At 36.8% G+C, this 27,218-nt stretch overlaps 1 protein-coding gene across 3 annotated transcripts in view; it reads left to right on the forward strand.

Annotated features, from left to right (window-relative positions):
• SPRY3 (sprouty RTK signaling antagonist 3) overlaps positions 1 to 27,218 on the forward strand; it is a 144,682-nt gene that overhangs the window by 83,672 nt on the left and 33,792 nt on the right. Inside the window, exon 2 of one of the 3 annotated variants that reach the window (XM_081278422.1) lies at positions 25,193 to 25,379. The exons of the other annotated variants lie outside the window; for them this stretch is intronic. The gene's annotated coding sequence lies outside the window, so the exon portion shown is untranslated. The remainder of the gene's footprint in view (positions 1 to 25,192; positions 25,380 to 27,218) is intronic. 3 annotated transcript variants of the gene reach the window in all.

Genomic DNA, 27,218 nt, shown 5'->3' on the forward strand with positions numbered 1-27,218 from the left:
CCCGGGTTCGATCCTCAGCACCACATACCAACAAAGATGTTGTGTCCGCCGAGAACTAAAAAATAAATATTAAAAATTCTCCCCCTCTCTCTCTCTCCTCTCTCACTCTCTCTTAAAAAAAAAAAAAAAGGATCACCCACCCATTAGTAAGACTGTGCAGGCCCCTGCAGCTGTGAAAACAAATTTGATCTAGCTTAGCACCAGCTTTTGTGGCCAAGGGACTGTCTCTGCCACATATTCCCCAACCATGGGCAGCACAGTTATTACCAGGCCAGTGATTACAGATGGGGCTCTATAACTGCCCAGGCATCACCACTAGCTGTGGCATGGGCCTTGGTGTGCCCCTGAGACTGTGCATATCCTTATAGTTCTGAAACTCAGGTATGACCCAGTCCAGGTCAACCTTGGGCAGCATACTGTGTGTGAAACCCCATTTGCTGAAGATAAGACAGAACAGAAAGCACAAGTCTTTTCCACGGAACTTGGTGCTTGGCAGGTGAAACTTAATACTGGAAAAATCATAATGGTTCCCATCCCCATACCTGACTATGGACAGAAACTTGGAGCAGCTGTAGTGCCAGGGGGAGATGCATGGCTCCAGTCTATCAGATTGGTATTCCAGCTACATCACCTGAGTCTGCTTGTGTCCATCTTGGATCATGAGTCCACCTCATCAATATCCAGCCCATAGAAGTATGTGCCTTGGTTCTAACATAGTATTGTGTTGGTCATGGTGGACTGTGGACTAAGGGTGGGAAACAGCTTGGAGACTCTGGTGGCCACAGGTGTGACATAGGGCTGGTCCATTCATGATGACCCTGCTCAGAGCCAGGCAAAATTCTGCAGTGATGAAGCATAGGTAACTGAATGAGGCATCTGGGCCTACAATAGCTGCAGGGATAGGCTTTTGGGGATAGTCTACTCTTTCTAGACACTCTTTGTTTCTGAAAAACATAACAACAGAGTACTTGGGACGAACTTGGTCATGGATTGTGCTCTAGTACTAAAGTAGTGACAACACCTTACCAGCAGACTAGAAGCTTTGGAAACTTTAGGATATTATGAAAATAGCAAATTTATGGTTATTGGAGGATCAAGAAAGACTTGAGAATTCAAAAGGTGTAGAAAATTTATTCAAAGAAATAATACTGGAGAGAGATACAACTGTCCAGGTATAAGTAGGTAAAAAGTAAGTCAACCTAGTCTGCACTAAGACACCTTTTAATCAACCTCTCATAGTTGAAAGATAAAAGATTCTCAATGCTGCAAGTGAAAACAATACCTAGGAGTGCCCTAATTTGTCTGTCATCAGACTTCTCAGCAGAAATCTTACATATCATGAGAGAGTGGCATGAGATTTTCATAGTACCAAAGGAAAAAACTGTCAACTGAGAATAATACCCAGCAAAGCTGTTAGAAGTAAAGAAGGGATAAAGACTTTCCCACACAAACAAAAGCTGAGAGAATATGTCTCCACCAAACCTGTTCTACAAGAAATGCTAAAGGAATTTCTTTAAACTGGAAGAAAGAAATATTAATGAAAACACACACACACACACACACACACACACACATACACACGGAGGTAGATAACTTACTGGTTAGAATAATTATACAAACAAATTTAGAGGGCTCCAGTATTGTAAGCATGTTGCATAAACATATCTTTAGCATAAAGACTAAAAAAAATCAAAGAATTAGAAACTATTAACTATATTAATATGTAAAGCAATAAGCAAAACAGAAAGATGTACAATGGGATATCAAAAATTCAAAATGTATGCAGGGTATGGTTGCACATGCCTGTAATTTCAGCAACTCAGGAGAATGAAGCAGGAGGATCACAAGTTTGAGGCCGGCCTCAGCAACTTAGGCCCTAAACAATCCTGTCTCAAAATAAAAAATAAAAAGGACAGGGGATTGGCTCAGTGGTAGAGCACTCTGGGGTTCAATGCCCAGTACTCCAAAATAATGTATATCAAAATATGGGCAGGAACAGAACAAAACTAAAGAGTTTTCTTATATTTTTCTCTTGTTCTTTTGTTTCTGTTCTTATGATTATGTCAAGTTGCTGTAATTTAAAAATGGCTTGTTATAATCAAACGATGTTTTTGTTACAAGCCTCAAGATAACTACAAAGGAAAAACCTATAACAGACAAACCAAAAACTACAGGCAAGTAATCAAAACATAGTACAAGATTAATTCAATTAACCACCAAGGAAGACTAAAAAGAGAGGGAGAAAGAAAGGAACTATAATAAAAGTAAAAAATAAGTTACATAATGGCTGTAGTAATACTTTTACCTATTGATAATTACTTTGAAGGTACATGAATTAAATTCTCCAGAGTGCCTGAATGGATAATAAACAAATAGCAACAGCAACATAAACACCATCAACAAATACCCAACTATATTTTGCTTATAAGAAACTGACTTTAATAATAAAGATTAAAAGTGAAAGGATGGGAGCTGGGGTTATAGCTCAGTGGTAGAGCACTTGCCTAGCATGTGTGAGGCACTGGGTTCTATTCTCAGCACCACATATAAATAAATAAAATAAAGGTCCGTCAACAACTAAAAATATTTTTAATAAAGTGAAAGGATGAACAAGATATTGCATGCAAATGGCAGCCACAAGTAATATTAAATAGAAATAGAGATTAAATCAAAGGTAGTAAAAAGAGACAAAGAGTGTCAGTATAAAATGATTAGGGGGTTTATTCATCTAAAGGAAATAACAATTATAAATGTATATGCAGCCCATATGGAACACCTAGATATATAAAGCAAGCATTAATAAACCTAAATGAAGAGATAGACTCCACTGCCATATCTGGGGACTTTAATACCACACTTTCAGCAATGGACAGATTATCTAGACATAAAAATCAGCAACAACAACAAATATATATATATATATATATATATATATGAAACTAATAACTATATTAATATGTAAAGCAATAAGCAATACTAAATATATATATATATATATATATATATATATATATATATATATATATATTAAAGTTTCATCCATGACCAAATGGACCTAACAGACATCTTATACAACATAACATAGAGAAACTGTCGAATAATATATTTTTTGTAATCAGTACATGGGATATTCTCCAGGATAGATTATATGATAGGCCACAAAACTGGCCTCAACAAATTTTTAAAAATTGAAATCATATCAATTTTTTTTCTGACCACAATGCAATAGATCTAGAAATCAATAAGAAAAACTTTGGAAACTATACAAATATATGGAAATTAAACAACTTATTTTTGAAAAAACAATGGATTGAGGAAGTAATCAAGAAAGAAATTTAGAGGGCTGGGGTTGTGGCTCAGAGGTGGAGTACTAGCCTAGCATGCATGAGGCATTAGGTTTGACCCTCAGCACCACATAAAAATAAAATAAAGATATTGTGCCCAGATATAACTAAAAAATAAAATTAAAAAAAATTTAAATTCCTTGAAACAAATGAAAATGGAGACACAACACTCATAAAACCTATAGAATAGGGGCTGTGGCTATGGCTCAGTGGTAGAGTGCTTGCCTCGCATGTGGAAGGCACTGGGTTCAATCCTCAGCACCATATAAAAAGAAAATAAAAGTATTGAGTCCATTTATAACTATAAAAATACGCTATAGAATAAAGAAAAAATACTACTAAGAGTGAAGTTTATAACAATCAATAAACACATCAAAAAAAGAAAAATCTCAGATAAAGAACCTGTCATTGAAACTCAAGGAACTGGGAAAACATTAAGCCCAAATTAGTAGAAGTTCAGAAATAATAAAGAATAGAGCAGAAATAAATGAAATGGTGGCTAAAAAAAGCAATAAAAGATGAATGAAACAAAAAGCTGTTTCCTTGAAAAGATGAAATAGACAAACTCTTAGCCAGACTAACTTAGAAAAGGAGAGAGAAGACTCAAACAAAACCAGAAATGAAAAGGAAAACATTGCAACTGACACTACAGAAATACAAAAGGTCATTCGTTATTATTATATGTCAAAACATTTGATAACCTAGAATAAATGGACACATATGCTTTACCAAGACTGAATCATGAAGAAAGAGAAAATCTGAATAGACCAATAACAAGTAACAAGATTGAATCACTAATACAATCCTCCCATCAAAGAAAAGCAGAGGACCAGATGACTTCACTTCTGAACTCTAACAAACATTTAAATAGCTAAACCAATTCTTATTACATTATTTCAAAAAATAGATGAGGTAAAAAATCTTCCAAACACATTTTATAAGGCAAGCATCACTCTGATACCAAAACCAATAAGGAAAATACACATGCGCACACACTCCTTGATGAACACGGACACAAAAATCCTTAAAAATACTAGCTTTTATGCATGTATGAAAATGTCACAGTGAAACACATTAATTTGTGCAATTAATATGCACTAATAATTAAAATTAAAGTTAAATTATATTAACATAAAAAAGATCTTACACACACACACACAAACACACACACAAATTAGCAAATCAAATCCAGCAGCACTTTACAAAGATTATTTTCCATGACCAAGTGGGATTCATACCAGGGTTGCAAAGATAGTTTAACATATTCACATTGATGCAGATGATATACCATATTAACATAATGAAGAGCAAAAATCGTATGGTCACCTCTATTAATGCAGAAAAGGTATTTGGTAAAATTCAGCTTTATTCATGATAAAAACACTGAACAAGTCAAGCATACAAGGAACATACCTGAACATAATAAAGGCCATTTATAATAAGCTAATAGCTAACATTATACCTAATGAGGAAAAGTTGAAAATTTTCTAAGATCTGGAACAAGAAAAGGATGCTCCCTTTTATCACTTTTATTCAACACAGTGGTGGAAGTCCTAGCTATAGCAATTAAGCAAGAGATAGAAATGGATGGCACCTATACTGGAAATAAGTCAAATTTCACTCTACACAGATGACATGATCTTATACATAGAACCCCAAAGACTCCACTGAAATAATACTGGAACTAATAAATTAATTCAGTAAAGTTAAGGATACAAAATTAAGATAAAAAATAAGTAGCCCTGGGCTGGGATGTAGCTCAGTGGCAAAGCATCTGACTTGTATTTGCAAAGCCCTGGGTTTGACCCCCCAGTTCCAAAAAAGACAAAAAAAAAAAGAGAACACTAACAAAAATCAGTAGCCTTGCTATAATGTCAATAGTGAATTGTCTGAAATCCAAATCAAGAAAGTAATCCCACTTATAATAGCTAAAAACGTAGTGTCTCAGAATAAATTTAACTGAAGAAGCAGAAGATATCTACAATGAAAATTATGAACTATTGATGAAAGAAATTGAAGTGGACACAGAAAGTGGAAAGACATCTTGTGTTCGTGGTTTGGAAGAATCAATATTGCCAAAATGTCCACACTACCCAAAGCTATTTACAGATTCAGTGCAATTCCTATCAAAAAAAAAAAAACCCACACACAACAACAACAACAACAACAAAAAAAAAACAATGAACATTTATTCACAAAACTAGAAAAGACAACTCTATTTTTTTATGGAACCACAAAAACCTTAAATATTCAAAGCCATTTTGACCAAGAAACAACAACAACAAAACATTCCTCAAGGCATTATGCTAACAGACTTTGAAACATACTACAAAGTTGTTGTAGTCAAAACAGCAGGGTACTGACATAAAAACAGAAACATAGACCAATGAAACAGAACAGAAAGCCTAGATGTAAACCAATGCATGTACTGCCAATTTATTTTTGCAAAAGGGTTAATAACATGCACTTGGGAAAGGACAGTATTTTCAATAAATGATGTTGGGAAAATTGTATATCCACATGCAGAAGAATGAAGCTAGTCCCTATCTCTCACTACTCACAAAGATCTACTGAAAATGAATTAAGAAACTAAATATAGGGCTGGGGATGTGGCTCAAGCGGTAGCGCGCTCGCCTGGCATGCGTGTGGCCCAGGTTCGATTCTCAGCACCACATACCAACAAAGATGTTGTGTCCGCCGAGAACTATAAAATAAATATTAAAAATTCTCTCTCTCTCTCTCTCTCTCTCCCCTCTCTCTCTCTCTTTAAAAAAAGAAACTAAATATAAGATCTCAAACTATAAAATTATTAGAAAACTTGGGAAAAATATTTGAGGAGTGGGCAAGGAATTTTTGGACAAGACTCAAAAAAACACAAGAAACAAAAGCAACAATAGACAAATGGTATCACATAAAACTAAAAATTTCTGCACAGTAAAGAAAACACTCAACAGAGTGGAGAGACAACCTACAGAATGGGAGAAAATATTCATAATATGATGAGGTTTTGAAATCAGAATATATAAGGAACACCCAAAACTGACTAGAAAAACTCCAAATAACCCAATTATAAAATGGGCTGTAGATATATATAATTTTTTGTTTGTTTCTTTGTGGTGCTGGGGTTTGAACCCATGGCCTGGTGCATTCTAGGCAAGCCCTCTACTAGTGAGCTACACCTGCAGCCTTAAAGTGGGAAGTAGATGGAAATGGACATTTCACAAAGGAAGACATGTAAATGGACAACAGGTACATTCAAAAGTGTTCAACACCACTAATGATCAGGAAAATGCAAATCAAAACCACACCCCAGTAAGAATGACTGCCAAAACAGTATTTTTAAAAATGCTGGCAAGGATGTGGAGAAAAGGGAAACCTTGCATACTTTTTTTTGTGAATGTAAATTAGACAGCCATTATGGAAAATAGTATGGAGGTTCCTAGAAACATTAAAAATAGAACTACCATACAAACTACTATCAATCCCATTTCTGAGTTATATATCCAAAGGAAATGAAATCAGTATGTGGAAGTACCTGCCCTCCCCAAATAATTGCAGCATTATTCACCATAGTAAAAAAAATTGAAATAATCTAAATGTCTATCAACTGATTAAATGGATAAAAAATTTGATAATATTCAGCTACAAAAAAATGGAATCCTGGGGCTGGGGTTGTAGCTTAGTGGTAGGGCACTTGCCTAGCAGGTGTGAGGCACTGGATTTGATTCTCAGCACCACATATAAATAAATAAATAAAATAAACAACTAAAAATATATTTTAGAAATTTTATAAAATGGAATCCTGTCATTTGCAACCACATGGAGGTACTAGAGATTGTTATGTTAAGTGAAATAAAGTTGGGCACAGAAAGACAAGTTCTGTATGATTTCACTATACACAGAATCTAAAAACAGTTGATCTCATAGAAGTCGAGAGTAGAATGGTGGGTACCAGAGGCTAGGGAAAGTGGTGCTGAGGTAATGAAGAGAGGCTGATCAAGTTACAGGTAGAGAGGAGCAAGAAGCTTCAGGGTACTATTGCACAGTATTGTGACTAGAGATAACAATCATGTACTGTATATTTCACAAACCTAGAATATAGGATTTTAAAAATTTTCACCATAAAGAAATGACAAGTATTTGAGGAAACAAATATGTTTAATCTGATTTAAACATTATATGATGTATGCACATATCAAATATTATATAGTATCACATTAATATATACATTTATGTTTTGGGTATCAGTTAAAGTTTTTTAAAATAGATTCCTATAGTAAGATTTTTATTAGTATAGACTGTAATAATACCTATAAGAATTAAATGTGAAAGTTTGCAAATCTCTTGACCTAACAATTCTGTTTTGGAGACCTCCTTATGGACATGATACATGTACATGAAGACAAACAGAATGATTAATGAAACACTGTTCATAATTATAAAAAATATACTTCCCCCATCACACACATGGTTTACACAGTTTCTCTTATTTACACCTTGCTTTAGTGTTATATCTTAGTTACAATTGATGAACAACTATTTGATACATTATTAATTAAAGTCTACAGTTTTCATTACCATTCACTCTTTGTATTGTACACTTCTATAAGTTTTCACAAATGCATAATATTATGTATCCACTGTTATGATACCATAAAGAATAGTTTCACTACCCTTTGATTATTTGTTCATCTTTCTTCTGCCTGAGCCCTTGGAAACCACATCTTTTTGTTTGTTTGAACAAATTCTTCCTTTGTGTAAATTTTTTTTAGGTTTTTGATTATTTAAATTTCTCCTTTTTTATTGTTGGTTGTTCAAAACATTACATAGTTCTTAATATATCATATTTCACAGTTTGATTCAAGTGGGTTATGAACTGCCATTTTTACCCCGTATACAGATTGCAGAGTCACATCAGTTACACTTCCCCTGATTTACATATTGCCATTCTAGTGTCTGATGTATTCTGCTGTCTATCCTATTCTCTACTATCCCCCCTCCCCTCCCCTCCCCTATCCTCCCCATTTCTCTCTCTACCCCCTCTACTGTAAATCATTTCTTCCACTTGTATTATTCTTCTCTTACCCCTCATTTCCTCTTATATGTAATTTTGTAAAACCCTGAGGATCACCTTCCATTTCCATGTGATTTCCCTTCTCACTCCCTTTCCCTCCCACCTCTCATCCCTGTTTAATGTTAATCTTCTTCTCAAGCTCTCCGTCCCTACCCTGACCTTGGTTACTCCCCTTATATCAAAGCAGTCATTTGGCATTTGTTTTTTAAGGATTGGCTAGCTTCACTTAGCATAATCTGCTCTAATGCCATCCATGTCCCTCCAAATACTATGATTTTGTCATTTTTTAACGCAGAGTAATACTCCATTGTGTATAAATGCCACATTTTTTTATCCATTCATCTATTGAAGGGCATCTAGGTTGGTTCCACAATCTTGCTATCGTGAATTGTGCTGCTATGAACATCGATGTAGCAGTGTCCCTGTAGCATGCTCTTATTAGGTCTTTAGGGAATAGACCGAGAAGGGGAATAGCTTCAAATGGTGTCAAATGGTGGTTCCATTCCCAGCTTTCCAAGAAATCTCCATACTGCTTTCCAAATTGGCTGCACCAATTTGTAGTCCCACCAACAATGGACAAGTGTACCCTTTTCCCCGCATCCTCTCCAGCACTTGTTGTTGTTGGACTTCCTAATGGCTGCCAATCTTACTGGAGTGAGATGGTATCTTAAGGTGGTTTTGATTTGCATTTCTCTGACTGCTAGCGATGGTGAGCATTTTTTCATGTACTTATTAATTGATTGTATGTCCTCCTCTGAGAAGTGTCTGTTCAGGTTCTTGGCCCATTTGTTGATTGGGTTATTTGTTATCTTATTGTCTAATTGTTTGAGTTCTTTGTATACTCTGGATATTAGGGCTCTATCTGAAGTGTGTGGAGTAAAGATTTGTTCCCAGGATGTAGGCTCCCTGTTTACCTCTCTTATTGTTTCTTTTGGTGAGAAAAAACTTTTTAGTTTGAGTAAGTCCCATTTGTTGATTCTATTTGTTAACTCTTGCGCTATGGGTGTCCTATTGAGGAATTTGGAGCCCGACCCCACAGTATGTAGATCATAGCCAACTTTTTCTTCTATCAGACGCCGTGTCTCTGATTTAATATCAAGCTCCTTGATCCATTTTGAGTTAACTTTTGTGCATGGCGAGAGAAAGGGATTCAGTTTCATTTTGTTGCATATGGATTTCCAGTTTTCCCAGCACCATTTGTTGAAGATGCTATCCTTCCTCCATTGCATGCTTTTAGCCCCTTTATCAAATATAAGATAGTTGTAGTTTTGTGGATTGGTTACTGTGTCCTCTATTCTGTACCATTGGTCCACCCGCCTGTTTTGGTACCAGTACCATGCTGTTTTTGTTACTATTGCTCTGTAGTATAGTTGGAACTCTGGTATCGCTATACCGCCTGATTCACACTTCCTGCTTAGCATTGTTTTTGCTATTCTGGGTCTTTTATTATTCCATATGAATTTCATGATTGTTTTATCTATTTCTACAAGAAATGCCGTTGGGATTTTGATTGGCATTGCATTGAACTTATATAGAACTTTTGGTAATATCGCCATTTTGATGATGTTAGTTCTGCCTATCCATGAACAGAGTATATTTTTCCATCTTCTGAGGTCTTCTTCTATATCTCTCTTTAGGGTTCTGTAGTTTTCATTGTATAAGTCTTTCACCTCTTTTGTTAGGTTGATTCCCAAGTATTTTATTTTTTGGGGGGATATTGTGAATGGAGTAGTTGTCCTCATTTCCGTTTCAGAGGACTTGTCGCTGATATACAGGAATGCATTTGATTTATGTGTGTTGATTTTATATCCTGCCACTTTGCTGAATTCATTTATTAGCTCTAATAGTTTCTTTGTAGACCCTTTTGGGTCTGCTAGGTATAGAATCATGTCATCTGCAAATAGTGATAATTTAAGTTCTTCTTTTCCTATTTTTATGCCTTTAATTTCTTTTGTCTGTCTAATTGCTCTGGCCAGTGTTTCGAGGACTATGTTGAACAGAAGTGGTGAGAGAGGGCATCCCTGTCTTGTACCAGATCTTAGAGGGAATGCCTTCAATTTTTCTCCATTCAGAATGATGCTGGCCTGTGGCTTATCATAGATTGCTTTTAAAATGTTGAGGTATGATCCTGTTATCCCTAATTTTTCTAGAGTTTTGAACATAAAGGGACGCTGTACTTTGTCGAATGCTTTTTCTGCATCTATTGAGATGATCATATGGTTCTTATTTTTAAGTCTATTGATGTGGTGAATAACATTTATTGATTTCCGTATATTGAACCAGCCTTGCATCCCAGGGATGAATCCTACTTGATCATGGTGTATAATTTTTTTGATATGTTTTTGAATCCAATTCGCCAGAATTTTATTGAGGATTTTTGCATCTAGGTTCATTAGAGATATTGGTCTGTAGTTTTCTTTCTTTGAAGTGTCTTTGTCTGGTTTAGGCATCAGGGTGATGTTGGCCTCGTAGAATGTATTTGGAAGTTCTCCCTCTTTTTCTATTTCCTGAAATAGCTTGAAAAGTATTGGTGTTAGTTCCTCTTTAAAGGTTTTGTAAAACTCTGCTGTATACCCATCCGGTCCTGGGCTTTTCTTAGTTGGTAGTCTGTTGATGGTTTCTTCTATTTCCTCTATTGTTATTGGTCTGTTTAGGTTGTCTATATCCTCCTGACTCAATCTGGGCAGAGCATATGACTTAAGAAATTTATCGATGCCTTCACTATCTTCTATTTTATTGGAGTATAAGGATTCAAAATAATTTCTGATTATCTTCTGTATTTCTGAAGTGTCTGTTGTGATATTGCCTTTTTCATCCCGTATGCTAGTAATTTGAGTTCTCTCTCTTCTTCTCTTCATTAGCATGGCTAAGGGTCTGTTGATTTTATTTATTTTTTCAAAGAACCAACTTATAGTTTTGTCAATTTTTTCAATTGTTTCTTTTGTTTCAATTTCATTAATTTCAGCTCTGATTTTAATTATTTCTTGCCTTCTACTTCTTTTGCTGTTGTTTTGCTCTTCTTTTTCTAGGATTTTGAGATGAAGTATGAGATCATTTATTTGTTGGTTTTTTCTTTTTTTAAGGAATGAACTCCAAGCAATGAATTTTCCTCTTAGAACTGCTTTCAATGTGTCCCATAGATTCCGATATGTTGTGTCTGTGTTTTCATTTAACTCTAAGAAGTTTTTAATTTCCTCCTTGATGTCTTCTAAAACCCATTGATCATTCAGTAACCTATTGTTCATTCTCCAAGTGATGCATGATTTTTCCTTCCTTCTTTTATCGTTGATTTTCAGTTTCATTCCATTATGATCAGATAGGATGCATGGTATTATCTCTACTCCTTTATATTGTCTAAGAGTTGCCCTGTGACATAATATATGATCTATTTTTGAGAAGGATCCATGTGCTGCTGAGAAAAAAGTGTAACTGCTTGATGTTGGGTGGTATATTCTATATATGTCAATTAAGTCTAGGTTATTAATTGTGTTATTGAGTTCTATAGTTTCCTTATTTAACTTTTGTTTGGAAGATCTGTCCAGTGGTGAGAGAGGTGTGTTGAAGTCTCCCATGATTATTGTATGGTGGTCTATTAGACTCTTGAACTTGAGAAGAGTTTGCTTGATGAACATAGCTTCACCATTGTTTGGGGCATATATATTTATGATTGTTATGTCTTGTTGGTGTATGGTTCCCTTGAGCAGTATGCAGTGTCCCTCTTTATCCCTTTTGATTAACTTTGGCTTGAAATCTATTTTATTCGATATGAGTATGGACACTCCTGCTTGTTTCCGCAGTCCATATGAGTGATATGATTTTTCCCAACCTTTCACCTTCAGTCTATGTATATCTTTTCCTATCAAATGCATCTCCTGTAGGCAGCATATTGTTGGGTCTTGTTTTGTGATCCATTCAACTAGCCTGTGTCTCTTAATTGGTGAGTTTAAGCCATTAACATTTAGGTTTATTATTGAGATATGGATTGTTCTTCCAGCCATATTTGTTTATTTGTTACTGAATATGGTTTGTTTTCCTCTTTGATTACTTTCCCCCCTTTACTGTCCTACCTCCCACTGCTGGTTTTCATTGTTATTTTCCATTTCCTCTTCCTGTAATGTTTTGCCAAGGATTTTTTGAAGAGATGGTTTTCTAGCTGCGAATTCTTTTAACTTTTGTTTATCGTGGAAGGTTTTAATTTCATCTTCCATCCTGAAGCTTAATTTCGCAGGATACACGATTCTTGGTTGGAACCCATTTTCTTTCAGTGTTTGAAATATGTTATTCCAGGATCTTCTAGCTTTCAGAGTCTGTGTTGAGAGATCAGCTGTTATCCTGATTGGTTTACCCCTAAATGTAATCTGTTTCCTTTCTCTTGTAGCTTTTAAAATTCTCTCCTTATTCTGTATGCTGGGCATCTTGATTATAATGTGTAGGTGTGGATCTCTTATGATTTTGCACATTCGGCATCTTGTAGGCTTCTAGGATTTGGGATTCTGTCTCATTCTTCAAGTCTGGGAAGTTTTCTCGTATTATTTCATTGAATAGTTTGTTTATTCCTTTGGTTTGGAGCTCTGTGCCTTCCTGTATCCCAATGACTCTTAAGTTTGGTCTTTTAATGTTATCCCATATTTCTTGGAATTTCTGCTCATGGTTTCTTAGCAGTCTTGCTAAGCTGTCTATGTTCTTCTCAAGTTGAAATACTTTGTCTTCATTGTCTGATGTTCTATCTTCTAAGTGATCTACTCTGCTGGTAGTATTCTCAATTGAGTTTTTAAGTTGGTTTATTGCTTCCTGCATTTCTAGGATTTCTATTTGTTTGTTTTTTATTACCTCTATCTCCCTGTGTAATTGATCTTTTACTTTCTGGATTTGTTTATGTAGTTCCTTGTCAAAGTGATCTTTCATTGTCTGATTTTGCTGTCTCATGTCTTCCTTGAGACTCCAGATCATCTGAAGCATGTATATCCTGAACTCTTTTTCTGACATTCCATCTGTTGCAGCTATTACCTCTTCTAAAGTTGAGTTGACCTGCATTGCTTGTGGTCCTTTCTTTCCTTGTCTTTTCATACTGCTTGTGTTTCTTTCTGCTTGGTGAAACTGTTGTGTTTTTGAAATTTTCCCCCTATTTATTTATATTGCTCTTGTATAGTTGGAAAATCTCCCTTGCAGGGCGGGTAGTGGCTGTGCTCCTCCTCTAATTAGGGTGATCTGTCTACCACTCTGGTCGGTCGCAGGTCTGCCCACCCTGCGGGCGCAGGTGGCGGCTCTGCTCTGTCCCCACTCCAATTGTGGTGACGTAACTACCACGCCCTCGGGTCGTTGGTCCTGATCCGGATGTGGGCGGCGGCTCTGCTCGGCCCCTACTCCAATTGGTGTGACGTGTCTACCACGCTGGCAGGCCTCTAGGCCTGTTCCGCTGGTGAGTCGCAGGTCTGCCTACCTTGCGGGCTCGGGTGGCAGTTCTGCTCAGCCCCCACTCCCAATGGGGGTACCTGACTGCCTCTCCAACGGGTCGCTGGGCCTTTTCCGGACACGGGCAGTGGCTCTGCTCCACCCCCACTCCAACCAGTGTGACGTGACTGCCTCGGTGCTACGTGTCCACCACGCTGGCAGGCTAATGGGCCTGTCCTGCCAGTGGGACGCAGGTCTGCCTACCTTGCAGGCTCAGACAGCGGCTCTGCACAGCCCCTACTCCAAATGGGGTGACTTGGCTACCACGCCATCGGGTCGCTGGTCCTGTTCTAGGCGTGGGCGGCTACTCTCTTCGGCCCCAGCTGCAGTTGGGGTGTCGTGATACCATGCCGGCGGGTCACTTGGCCTGCTCTGGGCACAGGCGGCAGCTCCACTCTGCCCCCCGGCCCCCACAGCACCCAGCAGGACCTGGACCGAGAAGCAGTCACCGCAGGTTCCCCAACCCTGGGCCAAAGCAGCTTCGGGAGGCAGAACCCGGCCTCTCCGATCCCGGCTCACCCTCCACTAGGAGCAGGCTCCAAGGGGCGACCCCCGCGGGTTCCCCTGCTCCAGGCCAAAGCAACTCCAGGAGCCAGAGCCCGGCTGCTCCAACCTCTCCGAGCTCGGTGCACGCTCCACTGGGAGCAGGCTCAAAGACGCAGTCCCTGCGGGCTCCCCAGCCCTGGGCCAAAACTGTTCCGGGAGTCAGAACCCAGCCGCCCCGAGCTCAGCACACGCTCCACTTGGAGCTGGCCTCAACACACAGTCTCCGCAGGTTCCCCAGCCCTGGGCCTAAGCAGCCCCGGGAACCAGATTCCGGCCGCTCAGAGCCCGGCGCACGCCTTGCCAGGAGCGAGCCCCTAGGAGTATTCTCCACTGGTTCTCCAGCCCCGAGCCTGAGCGATCTGTCTGCAAGATGCAGGCAAATACCAGCCTGAAATCACCTGTTCCGTAGCTGAATGAGCTGAGATCAGTAGAAAACAGGTATGATTACATCAGCTCTCCAAGATGGCAGCTGCTGTCCTCCTCCGTGGTCCGACCGGTGTCGAGAACCGAACTGGACCGCTTCTCTCCTCTGTCTCAAAGCCGGAACTCAGCACTAAGCACGGCCATTGCACCACTGGCAGGAGCCCCCAGAATCCACATCGCTGCACCCCCGCTCCGGCACCTCGCCGCTTCCCAGCGCGCACCGCAGACTCCAGCTGTGGGGCGCGACCCTCCGTGCGGAGAAATCGCCCGCATCCGAGCCCCCGCAGCCGAGCCTCGCGCGATGGAAATCCGTCCACTAGATTCTGGAGCACCTCAATTTCACTGGGAATTCCCAACAAGATAGCCTTCAGCTGTTTCACCTCGTCTTTCTCCCGCACAGTGACGCGGCGCACTGGGGTGATGCACTCCCTTCGCCACCATCTTCCACACCCTGTGTAAATTTTTCTGCTCCTGGGAACATCTACAGGTACAGCATAGCTTCTGCATCTAAAAGCCTAAGATCGAAGAATGTTCTACTTCTTTCTAGGTTTGCCTCTTCTGGAATGTAATATAGGTGTAATCATGCAGCATGTTCATATATCTGTGAACGAATACATTTTATTTATTTTCAATATGTGCATTTTATTTCATTTCATTATTGTAATTTATTATCTTATTGCATTAGCTAGAACTTGAATTGGAGTGGTGAGAGGAGTCATTCTTATCTTCTTCCCAGCCTTAGGGGGAAAGTATCTTGTTTCTCATAATCAAGTAAATGAAATTTTCTTATGTCCCTGGTTTTCTGACAGACCTTAATCATGAATTGGTGCTGGTCTTTGTAAAATGCTTTTTCTGTCATCTATTGATATGATCACATGATTTTCTTTAGCTAGTCAATGTAATGAGTTACCTAAATTGAAATAATGAACCAGTTTCACATAGCTGTAATAAATTTCACTTTGTCATGGTGGCATAATTTCTTTTTATACATTGTTAGATACAATTTGCTAGTATTTTGTTGAAGTTTTAAACATCTATTGACATGAGAGATATGTTCTGTAATTTTATTTGTCAGAAGTGTCTCTCTCTACAGAATGGCAGTTATCAAGAATACAAGCAACAATAAGTGTTGATGAGGATGTGAGGAAAAGGTACACTCATACACTGCTGGTGGGACTGCAAATTGGTGCAATCACTCTGGAAAGCAGTATGGAGATTCCTCAGAAAACTTGCAATGGAACCACCATTTGACCCAACTATCCCACTCCTCATATATTCCCAAAGGACTCAAAATTAGCATACTATAGTGACGCAAACACATCAATGTTTATAGCAGCTCAATTCGCAATTGCTAGACTATGGAACTAACCTAGGTGCCCTTCAACAGATAAATGGATAAATGCAGTATATATACACATGAAATATTACTCAGCCATAAAGAAGAATGACTTTATGACATTTGCCAGCAAATGGATGGATTTAGAGATTATCATGCTAAGTGAAGTAATCCAGTCCCTAAAAACCAAAGGTATAATGTTTTCTCTGATATGTGGAAGCTAACCCACAATAAGGGGGGGGTACGGTTTGAGGGGAAGAATAGACATGCAGTAGATTAGACAATGGGGAAGGGAGGGAAGGAGGGGGATAGGAAAAGGAAAGACAGTGGAATGAATCTGACATAACTTTTCCATGTACCTATATGAAAACACCACAGTGAACTCCACTACTATGTACGTCCATAGAATGGGACTCTAACTAGAATAAGATATATTCTTGCTTGTATAATTATGTCAAAATGAATTCTGCTGTCATGTATAGCTAAAGAGAAAAAATAAATAAATAAGTGTCTCTAGTTTTGATACTAGAGTAATTTTGGTCTTACAGAATGAGCTGGGAAGTGTGCTTACTGCTTTTATTTTCTGGAAGAGATTATAGAAAATTGATATCACCTCTTTAATGTTGGTAAAATCAACCAGTGAAATCATCTGCAATTGTTGCTATTTTGAAAGGTTATTTGTTTGTATTTATTCTATTTATTCTAATTTGTTATATATGACAGCAGAATGCATTTCAATTCATAGTACACATATAGAGCACAATTTTTCATGTCTCTGGGTGTACACAAAGTAGAGTCACACTATTTGTGTCTTCATACATGTACTTAGGGTAATGATGTCCATCTCATTCCACCATTTTTCCTACTCCCATGCCCCCTCCTTTCCCTCCCCCGCTTTGCCCTATTTAAAGTTCCTCCATTCCTCTCCTACTCCATCCACCCCATTATGGATCAGCATCCCCATATCAGAGAAAATATTTGGCATTTGGTTTTTTGGGATTGGCTTACTTCACTTAGCATATTATTCTCCAACTCCACCATTTGCCTGCAAATGCCATGATTTTATTCTCTTTTATTGCTGAGTAATATTCCATTGTGTATATACACCACAGTTTCTTTATCCATTCATCTACTGAAGGACATCTGGGTTGGTTCCACAATTTAGCTATTGTGAATTGTGCTGCTATAAACATTGATGTGGCTGTTCCCTGTAGTATGCTGTTTTTAAGTCCTTTGAGTATACACTGAGGAGAGGGATAGCTGGGTCAAATGGTGGTTCCATTCCAAGTTTTCCAAGGAATTTCCATAGTGGTTGCACCAGTATATTGAATTAAAAAATAGACTTACTTAGATGACCTATTGTGTGAGTTTTGGTAGACTATGTCTTTCAAGAGGAATTGGTCCATTTCATCTAAGTTATCAGATTTTAATATCTACAGAATCAGTTGTGATGACTTATTTTTCATTTCTCATATTAGCAAGAGTTTCTTTCCTTTTCCCTTCCCTTCTCTCTTTCTCTCTCTCTCTCTCGCTCTCTCTCTCTCTCTTTTTATGTCTCTCTCTCATCGTCCTTTCTCTGTCTTTTCTAGCCTTTCTAGAAGTTTGTTGATTTTATTGTTCTTTTCAAAGAGCCACATTATGATTTAATAGATTTTCTCTATTAATTTACTATCTTCAGCTTAATTGATTTATCCCCTAATTTATATTATTTAATTTCTTCTACTTAATTTGTATTTAATATTCTCTTCTTTCACTACTTTCTTAAGGTAGAAGTTTATATTGCTGATATTATATTTTTTCTTCCTAATTTATCCATTAAATGCTAAAAATTCCTCCCTAAGCACTGCTTTTGCTGCATTCTGCAAATATGAAAAGTTGTATTTTCATGTAATTTAGTTCCAAAATATTTTTATTTCTTCTCAGATTTCATATTTCACTTGTGTTATTTATAAATGGATTTGATATCTATATATTTTGTGATTTTTTCTATCTAATATCTTATTATTGATTGGTAGTTTAATTGCACAGTGATCTAAGATAATACTTTGTATGATTTTTATTCTTTTTAATTTATTAAGGTATATTTTATGGCCTCTAATATGATATATGTTAGTTAATGGTAACTTGAAAAGAAAGAATATTCTGCTGTTGTTGGATGAAGTATTCTATAAATGTTAATGAGAATCAGTTAATTAATGCTGCTGCTCAGTTCAATTGTATCCTTATTGATTTTCTGCCTCTTAAATCTGTCAATTACTGAAAGAAGGATACTGATGTTTCCCTCTGTAATAGTGGATTTGCTTATTTCTCTTTATAGTTTTATAATTTTATCCCCAGGTATTTTGGTACTATTTTAAGACACATACACATGAAGAATTGTTTTGTCTCAAACAATTAGCTCTTCTATCATTATGTAGTGGAATTTTTTTCTTCCCCCAATTTTTCTTGCTCTGAAACCTGCTTTGTCTGAAATGTGTGATTACTCCAGCTTTCTTCTGACTGATGTTAGCATGGTATATATTTCTATGTCCATTTATGTTTAATAAATCTCTGTACTTTTATTTGAGTTTCTTGTAGAAACAGTTGAATTTTTAATCACCTCTGATAAATTTTAGTTGGTGTATTTTACAACATTTGAATTTGAAGTCATTATTGATATAGTTATTAATATATATTTTACTTGTAACTTTTTTCTTTGCTTTGCTCCTGTTTTTATTTATTTTATCTTGACTTTTTGTGTTTCCCTCCCCTCCACTTTACCAGTGTATTTTATATGATTTCATTTTTTCCCTTCTTAGTATATAGGTTATACTTCTTTTTAAAATATTTTAAGTGCTTTCCCTAGAATTTGTAACATACATTTACAATTAATGTAAGTCTACTTTCAAATAATTCTATACAGCATCAAAAAAAGAGCAGGTATGTTATAACAGCAATGGCATTCCTTATTCTTTTATACTTTATTGACTTGTTGTAATACTTTTTAATTTTTCATAGGATATTATATATACATACCCATATATATACTACGCTATTATTATGTTGTATAAAGTTTTATCTGCTAGATATTTTTTAAAATAAGAAAAATATTTTATTTTATCTTCACTTATGTGTTCTTTTTTTAAAGAGAGAGAGAGAATTTTTTAATATTTATTTTTTAGTTTTCGGTAGACACAACAGCTTTATTTTGTTTTTATGTGGTGCTGAGGATGGAATCCAGCACCCTGCGCATGTCAGGCGAGCGCGCTACTGCTTGACCCACAATCCCAGCCCCACTTATGTGTTCTTGAACAATTTTCTTTTTTAAATGCAGATCTATCTTTCTGACCTATATCATTTCTTTCTCCCTGAAGAACTTCTTCTAAATACATTTCTTGCAAGGCAGGTGACACATTTCCTCAATTTTTGTCTGAGAAATTCTATATTTCACTCTACTGTCTTCTTGAGCTTTCATGGTGTTTGATGAGAAGATTTTCTAATTATTATCATTGTTCTTCTAAAGATAATGTTTTTTCCTTCTGATTCCAGATTTTCTGTAATTTGAATATGATATGCTTAGATGGGTTTTTGTTTTTTTGTTTCAGTATTTGTCCTACTTGATGTTCACTGAGTTTCCTTGCATCTATGGTTTGGTGTCTATTAATTTTAAAATATTCTCAAGTAGTATTATTTCAAATATTTTTGTGTCTCTTTCTCTGTTCTAGGATTACCATTAAATGTATGCTACACCTTTTGTAGTTGTCTCATACTTATTGAACATTCTGTTCTATTTTTCAGTCATTTTTCTTTTTGACTTTCAGATTGGGTAGTTAATATTGCCTCATCTCCAAACAGATTTTTTTTCCTGGGCCATGTCCAACTACTGGTGAACTTTCCAAAGATATTCTTGACCTCTGTAATAGTATTATGATTTTTAGGTTCTACTTTTGAGTCATTATTAGAATTTCTACTTGTTTATCTTATCTATTATTGAATGCTGTTCACTTTTCCCATTAGAGCTTTTAGTATATTAATCAGGACTATTTTAAATTTCTGGTCTAATTATTTCAATATCTGAGTCTTGTTCTGATGCTTTCCCTGTTTTCAGACTGTTTTTTGCTTATTATCTGTTCTTCTAACTTTTTGTTTAAAGATGGGCATGATATGTTAAGTAAAGGAACTGAGGTAAATAGACCGTTAATGTGAGGTTTTATGTTTATCTGTGTAGGAGTTAGGGTGTGTTTACTGTTTGCTATAGCTGTAGGTATCATGGCTTAAAATTTCCTCTAGTATCCTTGTTTTGGTCTCCTTTGTTGTTTTGAGTTTTCCTAGAGATCACTTTTTAAACACAGTGAGAGCCTTGCATTTGTTTTCAGCTATTTCACCTGTTGTCAGTTATTGTACAGGAAATGTATTGATGTGATGGTAAATGGGGGTAGCATTCTATAGTCCTATGGTTATGTCTTAATCTTTGAGTCTGTATCTTTGGGCTGTGACCTTCATAATTGCTTCAGGATGGAATGGGTATTTATTTTCTTCCAGCTAGAAGGCTAATAAGGTGTCTGAAGTTGAGTATTTCTTACCATCCTATCAAGGCTCTGGTTTAAGCTCTGGTAAAATTCACATTGGTTAGGCTCTGGCAACGGAGTTTCTCTTGAGGGTAGGGTTTCATTAACAAAAAGAGCACTGGGTGTATTTCAAAATGGATACTTTCCCCTTCTCCTGACCAAAGAATGAGGAAATTTGTCTCTACTCTTCACCTAAGAACCTGGTGGGGATCTTGGATGTAAAATCTGTGCTAGTGTGGGGAATTTTGAATATCCCAAACTAGACTACACTCCCTTTAAGTGTTTCTATCCCATGCAGGCTTCAGTGTGGTTTCTGCTCCCAGTAAGCTTTGATTTTCTGCATCTACCTGTTGTACTCTCCAGTTTTCATGGTAGTGGTATGTTCTGTGACCCCAGCTATCTGATAAATCTAAAAAGAGTTGTTGATTTTCAGTTTTCCAGCTTTTTGTTTGTTTGTTTGTTTGTTTTATTCGTCAATGGACCTTTAGTTTATTTATTTATATGCGGTGCTGAGAATCAAATCCAGTGCCTCACACATGGCTTACTGATTGAATGCCCATGGGTTCAATCCCTGAAGATACACATATAAATGGTGGACTTCATCAAAATTAAAACACTGTGAAAAGGATCTTAAGATGATTTTGAAAAATTTACTTGCAAACCTCATATATAACAAAGGACTTATATCTAAAATATATATAACGTGTTCTCAAAACTCAACAGTAAAATAATAAAATAATCTAACTAGAACATAGTCCAATAACATGAACAAATATTTCATTAAAGAAGATGAATAATATATTGTTGGCAAATAAGCACATGAAAATAGATTCAACATTAACTATTAGAGCAATATAAATTAAAATCACAAGATATCATTACAGACCCATTAGAGTAGTTACAAATTATTACATAAAATGCTAATAAGGATAGTACAAAGTAATTAGATATTTTATACATTGCTGGTGGGAATATCAAATGATAAAGCCACTCTGAAAAATAGTCCTGAATTTTTAAAATAAAGCAAAACATGTAATTACTATAAAATCTTGCACTTACACTCCTAGATATTTATCCCAGAAAAATAGATTTATGTTCATGAAAAAATCTTTGTACATGAATGCTAGCACTGGCTTTATTCGTAACAATAGCAAAACCCCGGAAAAAGCTCAAATGTTGTTCAACAGGTGAATTGTTGAGCATACTATGTTAGATAAATAAAATGGAATACTAGTCAGCAATTAAAAGGAATGGACTATTGATATAAGCACAAATCTGGAAGACTTTCTCAAGAGTGTTATATTTAATGAAAAAAGCCAATCCTAAGATTTTACATGCTGTATAATTCAATTTATATATCATTCCCCAAATGGCAAAATTTTAGAAATGGAAATAGATTAGCAGTTGGTAGGGGATATGTATGGGATTATAGGTGATAGGAAATGAATGAAAATTTTAAAAAGTAGTACAAAGGAGTTCCTACATGGTTACAGAAGAACTCTGTATGTATCTTGATTGTGGTGGAGATTACATGAAGCCATACATGGATAAAACTCCATTGAAACACACATGCACACATGACTACAGATTTAAAATGGTAAAAACTGAATAAAGTCTACTCAACAATAATAACCATAATATACCAATATCAACTTCCTGGTATTGATACTGTACTACAGCTATATATGCTGTCCCAATTGGAGGAAGCTGAGTGAAGTGTTCACAAGAATTTTATGGATTACTTTTGAAACTTCCTAGTTCACAAAAAGTTTCAAAAGAAGGAATTAAGACACTACAGATAATTCTTTTATATATATGTATATTTTTAGTTGTTGAAGGACCTTTATTTTATTTATTTATATGTGGTGCTGAGATTTGAACCAGTGCCTCACACACATTTGAGGCAAGTACTCTACCACTGACTGAGCCACAACCTCAGCCTGACATTACACATAATTCTAAAATCCTTGATTTCATTCATCAAGAAGTCACTACTACAATGAACTTTCTGTGTATCATTCCATAATTTTTGTATGTTTTATGCACATATATTCTCATAAAATATATGTGAATACATTGTTTTATTTTCGTGTTCTTTCTACATCAGTATTATATAGTATGTTATTCAGTAACTTGCTTTTTTCACTCAGTGTTATAGTTTTAAGATATATGCATATTGACACATACATCTATTCATTTTATTGTGACTGTTGTATGGCATTCTATTGGATATACAATTTTATTTAATTATTTCTGTATTATTGGACATTCAGACTGTTTTCAACATTGTACAGAATAATATTGCATGTATGTGACACATGTTTTTCTCTATGGAAGAAATGGAAGTGATGTGTCATAGTTATTAACATTTTCAATTTTATTGGAACTGGAAGATTCTACCCCAAAGTAACTGTACCAATGTGTACTCCCACCATTTCCCCACACCTTTGTTAAAATTAGTATCTTCCAAATGTAGCCGATAGTCAGTTCACACATGGTGTCATGCCCAAATAAACATTTTTTTAAATCAAAAAAGAAATATACAACAAATTCACATTTTATTTTTGCCTGTTATTATACCATTCATAACACACATAAAGCTATCAATCAAAAATGATTTTTATTCATTTTCTTTGCTAAAGTCCCACTCATTGTGGCCCAATAGATACTCCATTGTCTCTCTCAAAGTTAACTAAGACACTGATATGTAGGATGTTAAATTTTCTTTCTTTTTATAATTCTCTGTCCTTTCCAATGTAAATTAATCAAATAAATCCTAGCTTGTTTAATTTCTCCCTCTTAACCATTGTCCTGATCTTTGGAACAAAGTCCAGGAACAGAGTGTGCAAGGACAGAATTATCTTTGGTGGATATGCAAGGAATTGAGTTTAGGAATACTTTTATTTTAATTCTTTTTCCAATTGAACATGTTTGTGCAAAAGGGAAGATTTACTTTAAGTTTGAACTTTAAGCAAGTAGAATATCTTCCCACAAGAGAAGCTTTAAAATTCCTTTCCTATGTGCACAGTACACAGAAAAATGTAGATCCTAAGGGGAGAAAAGACAAAAACAAACAGAGCTTCTAGACAGAAAACAGATAAGAGGTTCTCAGATCATAACAGCTACAGAAAGTATTAGTAAAACCACTTGTAGTTACCATTGAACAATGGCATCATACAATATCTGTTTCAATAATTCTGAGCCCTTCAGCAAGGATTTAGATTCCTCATGATTGCTTAACATATTTCTGGATTTTCTTCTATGTTCAAAGTCCAAAACACCACATTTGTGAGAAAGGTGAAGCAAACGAAATAGATATGGTACCTGATCTCAGGGATTTTTGTTTGGTTTCAGAGTGTCATGCAGCACTGTGGTTAAGAGTGCAGACTCTGAGGTCAAACTACATAGTTGACGTGACTTCACTATTTGTGTGACCTTGGGTAATTTTTTTTTAATTTTCAGTTTTTTAGCTCTCAGAGTTCCCCTATTTAAAAAATAAAAATTGAATTTATTCCTGATAGATCTGATGTTAAGGGAAAACAAAAATATACCTATCTTTTCTCTGTGGAAAATGCAAATTAAAACCACAATAAGATATCACCTCATGCTCATTAGGATGGCTATAATAATTTTTAATTTTGTTAATGTATATTGTACATATCAATGAGGCTCCACATGATAATTCCATACATGCATACAGTGGAGTAATAAAATTAGGAAAAGAGGCATTTTCCTCTCCTTGTAAGTTCTTTTTTCAAATTATTTATTTATTTATTTTGGTGCAGAAAACCAAACCCAGGGCCTTACATATGCTAGGCAAGCATTCTACTGCTGAACTATGTCCCAACCCCTCCTTATCATTTCTTTATGTTTGGAGTTTTTGAGCTCATCTTTTCTTCTTCATAAAATGCATAATAGGTTATTATGAACTATAGTTATTCCTCCGTGTTGTGGAACACCAAAACTTATTTTTTTTTATCTAACTGGGTTTTAGTATCTGTTGCCCAACCTTCCTTTATCTCTCCTTCTTCCACCCTTCCTAGTTTCTGGTAATCAGAATTCTACATTCAGATTGACAGATTTCTTTTAGAAGTGGAAAATAATAAGCATTGGTGAAGTCTGAAAATTGGAACTCACAAAAATTGTTGGTGGGAATACAAAATGGTTTAGCTTCTACAGAAAACAATTTGACAATTCCTCAAAAACTTAAACACAGAATTACTGTATGACCTAGGAATTACATTCCTAAATACATACACAACATAAGTGAAAACAACTTTTCAAACAAAAGTTTGTAGAAAGATGCAGTCTATCCATATAATGAAATATTCAGCTGTAAAAGAAATGAAATTGAGTTACATATACAACATAGATGAACTTTGAAAACATGCTGAGTGAAATAAGCCAGATACAAAAGAGCAAGTTTCTTATGATTCCATTTACATTATATATTTTATATCTTTATATTAAGGAAAAGTATATTTGCACAGCCCAGTTTTGTCCTCTTCTATTCTTGGAAGCCAGGATGCCCAAAGGAAGCATACAACAGGGCAAAGTGTGCAATTTAGTGTATCTGGGAAACTTGGGCAGGAGAGGTTGCAGAGGAAGAGGGAAGCTAATCCAGACTCAAGACACCTTGCCACACTGGGACTTTGGAGGTAAGCCCACCTATGAGCCAGCAGATGTTTGGGAAAATGAAAGTGTGAATATTGAAAAGTATAATTCATAGCAACTCTGAAATGCTGTGGGGTGGTTTTGGTGTGTGGGGGTTCCATAGTAATCTTAGGGTAGAGACCCCAGGCAAATGCAGAGAATAAGCAAGAGTCTTGGAAAACAAGAACCATATAAACAGGTGACTTCTCATCCCAGTACGTGCTCTTGTGAGGACAACCAGATTAGATGTTATCCAGAAGATCTGCAGAGATAGTCTCTGTGCAAACAAGGGACTTTGTGGGCCAAGGTAAGGGGAAAGAAGTGGTGAAACAGCAACCAAAGGGCTCCAGCTCCCTGGGGCTGCTAGAAGGACATTTCTCTGTAATCATCCTGCCTGCTCTATCTCTGCAAACTGTGTTGTGTTTCACTTCACATTCCAAGCAGGAAGGGACTTTTCCTGGCAAATGTGGTTTAAAATGTTTCTCTCAGTGTCCTGCAGTACAGATAAAAACACTAATCCCACAGAGGAAATCAGAACAAAATGGTAGGAAAAAAGTACAACGTGAGTGCAGACCTGGGGCACTAAAGTCAGAGGGGGAGAGAGAGGGGGAGAGAGAGGGGGAGACAGAGGGAGAGAGAGGGGGGGAGAGAGGGGGAGAGAGAGGGGGAGAGAGAGGAGGAGAGAGAGGGAATGAGAGAGAGGGAGAGAGGGGGAGAGAGAGGGGGAGAGAGAGAGAGGGAGAGAGGGAGAGAGAGAGAGGGAGAGAGAGGAGAGGGAGAGAGAGGAGAGGGGGAGAGAGAGAGGGAGAGAGAGAGGAGAGGGGGAGAGAGAGGGAGAGAGAGAGGGAGAGAGAGAGGGAGAGAGAGGAGAGGGGGAGAGAGAGAGGGAGAGAGAGGAGAGGGGGAGATAGAGAGGGAGAGAGAGGAGAGGGGGAGAGAGAGGGAGAGAGAGGAGAGGGAGAGAGAGGAGAGGGGGAGAGAGAGAGGGAGATAGAGGGAGAGAGAGGGAGAGAGCAAGTCACAGCCTCATGCAGTCACTGCTCACATCATGCAGGCAGGCAGGGCACTGCTGGAAGGACACAGAAACCTGCTACACCACTCTTAGCAATGGAGTGTTTTCACTTGGCTAGCAGCTGCTCTACTTGTGGACTGTTTTGTAGTAGTCTTTCCAGGTGATAGCTAGATTTTCATGTTCCCTCATTTCATTTGATTGGGCCTCAGGGGTTCTTTCTGACGTGTGTCAGATTTAAGTTGTATTTTAGAAATGCAAGGAATCAAGGAAGAATAGGGTGTTAAACTACTCAGTACAAAGCTATTTTCCTAACTTCAAATAATGTCTGAACTTATGTCTAAGGAACATAGAATCACCTTTCAGTTCCTAGTCTCATTTTTCCACCATTCAAGTGTTCCTTATGCAAAAGAGAGATTCTATGTGACTGTGGTCTGAGGAATAGCACTAAAGAAATCCATCTTTTTGAAAGCTTGAGAAACTCATCTCATCCCAGACCAACTCCCATTTGCTAATTTTTGACATAAAGCTGAGGCTGGTATAAGAACCATCATGAAGAGCAACTACTGAGAGGTACTGACTGACAACATTTTAGAGGTATGGCTGAAAGCAAACAGCAGGAATAACAAACAAAAACTTCTATGGATGGGAATTACCTCTGAGGACAGAAGTTATATGTCCAGGCTTGGGAGACCTAATTGTTCCAAGATACCTAGCTTTCTATTTCAAACAAAAATAATATTTAACATCAGGAAATACTACTGTTTTGCAAGACTTTTAATTGAGCATATAAAATAATTTGACCTTCAATAATTTCTTTAACCCTATTGAGCAT

Source organism: Spermophilus citellus (assembly GCF_964194105.1).
Source record: "Spermophilus citellus genome assembly, chromosome: X".
Taxonomy (NCBI): Eukaryota; Metazoa; Chordata; class Mammalia; order Rodentia; family Sciuridae; genus Spermophilus; species Spermophilus citellus.